This window comes from Heterodontus francisci, chromosome 28, assembly GCF_036365525.1.
Source record: "Heterodontus francisci isolate sHetFra1 chromosome 28, sHetFra1.hap1, whole genome shotgun sequence".
NCBI lineage: Eukaryota > Metazoa > Chordata > Chondrichthyes > Heterodontiformes > Heterodontidae > Heterodontus > Heterodontus francisci.
This window is the reverse complement of record NC_090398.1, coordinates 58991352-58994766: the sequence shown is the minus strand read 5'-3', so window position 1 is coordinate 58994766 and position 3415 is coordinate 58991352.

The window sequence follows — 3415 nt, the reverse complement described above, 5'->3', positions numbered from 1 at the left end:
CTGGGTATCAGTGTATGTCTTTGTTACTTGATGTCAGTGTATGTCTGTGTTACTTGGTGTAAGTGTGTGTCTGTTTTACTGGGTGTCAGTATGTGTCTTTGTTACTTGGTGTAATTGTATGTCTTTGTTTCTTGGTGTCAGTGTATGTCTGTGTTACTTGGTGTAAGTGTCTGTCTTTGTTACTTGGTGTAAGTGTGTGACTGTGTTACTTGTTATCAGTGTATGTCTTTGTTCCTGGGTGTCAGTGTGTGTCTTTGTGACTTTGTGTCTTTGTATATCTGTGTTACTTGGTGCAAGTGTGTGTCTGTGTTACTGGGTATCTGTGTATGTCTTTGTTACTTGGTGTCAGTGTATGTCTGTGTTACTTGGTGTAAGTGTGTGTCTGTGTTACTGGGTGTCAGTGTGTGTCTGTGTTACTTGGTGTAAGTATGTATCTTTGTTACTTGGTGTCCGTGTATGTCTGTGTTACTGGGTGTCAGTGTATGTCTTTGTTACTGTGTGTCAGTGTATGTCTTTGTTACTTGGTGTAAGTGTGTGTCTGTGTTACTGGGTGTCAGTGTATGTCTGTGTTACTTGGTGTAAGTGTGTGTCTGTGTTACTGGGTATCAGTGTATGTCTTTGTGACATGGTGTCAGTGTATGTCTATGTTACTGGGTGTCAGTGTGTGTCTTTGTGTCTTGGTGTCCGTGTATGTCTTTGTTACTTGGTGTAAGTGTGTGTCTGTGTTACTGGGTATCAGTGTATGTCTTTGTAACTTGGTGTCAGTGTATGTCAAAATACTTGGTGTCAGTGTATGTCTTTGTTACTTGGTGTAATTGTCTGTCTTTGTTACTTGGTGTAAGTGTATGTCTGTGTTACTGGGTATCAGTGTGTGTCTTTGTGACTTGGTATCAGTGGATGTCTTTCTGACTTGGTGTCAGTGTATGTCTTTGCTACTGGGTGTCAGTGTGTGTCTCTGTTACTTGGTGTCAGTGTATGTCTTTGTTACTGTTTATTAGTGTTTCTCTGTTACTGGGTGTCAGTGTTTGTTTGTGTTACTGGGTATCAGTGTATGTCTTTGTTACTTGGTGTAAGTGTGTGTCTGTGTTACTGGGTATCAATGTCTGTCTTTGTTACTTGGTGTAAGTGTGTGTCTGTGTTACTGGGTGTCAGTGTGTGTCTGTGTTACTTGGTGTAAGTGTGTGTCTGTGTTACTTGGTGTCAGTGTGTGTCTGTGCTACTGGGTATCAGTGTATGTCTTTGTGACTTGGTGTCAGTGTATGTCTTTGTTACTGGGTGTCAGTGTGTGTATTTGTGACTTTGTGTCATTGTATGTCTGTGTTACTTAGTGTAAGTGTGAGTCTGTGTTACTTTGTATCACTGTATGTCTTTGTGACTTGGTGTCAGTGAATGTCTGTGTTACTTGGTGTAAGTGTGAGTCTGTGTTACTGGGTATCAGTGTATGTCTTTGTGACTTGGTGACAGTGAATGTCTGTGTTACTTGGTGTAAGTGTGTGTCTGTGTTACGGGGTGTCAGTGTGTGTCTGTGTTACTTGGTGTAAGTGTGTGTCTGTGTTACTGGGTGTCAGTGTGTGTCTGTGCTACTGGGTATCAGTGTATGTCTTTGTGACTTGGTGTCAGTGTATGTCTTTGTTACTGGGTGTCAGTGTGTGTCTTTGTGACTTTGTGTCATTGTATGTCTGTGTTACTTGGTGTAAGTGTGAGTCTGTGTTACTGGGTATCGGTGTATGTCTTTGTGACTTGGTGTCAGTGAATGTCTGTGTTACTTGGTGTAAGTGTGTGTCTGTGTTACTGGGTGTCAGTGTGTGTCTGTGTTACTTGGTGTAAGTGTGTGTCTGTGTTACTGGGTGTCAGTGTATGTCTTTCGTACTGGGTGTCAGTGTATGACTTTGTTACTTGGTGTGAGTGTGTGTCTGTGTTACTGGGTGTAATTGTATTTCTTTGTGACATGGTGTCAGTGTATGTCTTTGTTACTGGGTGTCAGTGTGTGTCTTTGTGACTTGGTGTCCGTGTATGTCTTTGTTACTTGGTGTAAGTGTGTGTCTGTGTTACTGGGTATCAGTGTATGTCTTTGTGACATGGTGTCAGTGTATGTCTTTGTTACTAGGTGTCAGTGTGTGTCTTTGTGACTTGGTGTCCGTGTATGTCTTTGTTACTTGGTGTAAGTGTGTGTCTGTGTTACTGGGTATCAGTGTATGTCTTTGTTACTTGGTGTCAGTGTATGTCAAAATACTTGGTGTAAGTGTATGTCTTTGTTACTTGGTGTAATTGTCTGTCTTTGTTACTTGGTGTAAGTGTATGTCTGTGTTACTGGGTATCAGTGTGTGTCTTTGTGACTTGGTATCAGTGGATGTCTTTCTGACTTGGTGTCAGTGTATGTCTTTGCTACTGGGTGTCAGTGTGTGTCTCTGTTACTTGGTGTCAGTGTATGTCTTTGTTACTGTTTATTAGTGTTTCTCTGTTACTGGGTGTCAGTGTTTGTTTGTGTTACTGGGTATCAGTGTATGTCTTTGTTACATGGTGTAAGTGTGTGTCTGTGTTACTGGGTATCAGTGTCTGTCTTTGTTACTTGGTGTAAGTGTGCGTCTTTGTTACTTGGTGTAATTGTATGTCTTTGTTACCTGGTGTCAGTGTATGTCTGTGTTACTTGGTGTATGTGTATGTCTTTGTTGCTTATTGTAAGTGTGTGTCTGTGTTACTTGGTGTAAGTGTGTGTCTGTGTTCCTGGGTATCATTGTATGTCTTTGTTACTTGGTGTCAGTGTATGTCTGTGTTACTTGGTGTAAGTGTGTGTCTTTGTTACTTGGTGTCCGTGTGTGTCTGTGTTACTGGGTGTCAGTGCATGTCTTTGTGACTTGGTGTCAGTGTATGTCTGTGTTACTTGGTGTAAGTGTGAGTCTGTGTTACTGGGTATCAGTGTATGTCTTTGTGACTTGGTGTCAGTGAATGTCTGTGTTACTTGGTGTAAGTGTGTGTCTGTTTGACTGGGTGTCAGTGTGTGTCTGTGTTACTTGGTGTAAGTGTGTGTCTTTGTTACTTGGTGTCCGTGTGTGTCTGTGTTAAAGGGTGTCAGTGCATGTCTTTGTTACTTGGTGTCTGTGTATATCTGTGTTACTTGGTGTAAGTGTGTGTCTTTGTTACTTGGTTTAATTGTATGTCTTTGTTACTTGGTGTCAGTGTATGTCTGTGTTACTTGGTGTAAGTGTATGTCTTTGTTACTTGGTGCAAGTGTGTGTCTGTGTTACTTGGTGTAAGTGTGTGTCTGTGTTCCTGGGTATCAGTGTATGTCTTTGTTACTTGGTGTCAGTGAATGTCTGTGTTACTTGGTGTAAGTGTGTGTCTGTGTTACTGGGTGTCAGTGTGTGTCTGTGCTACTGGGTATCAGTGTATGTCTTTGTGACTTGGTGTAAGTGTA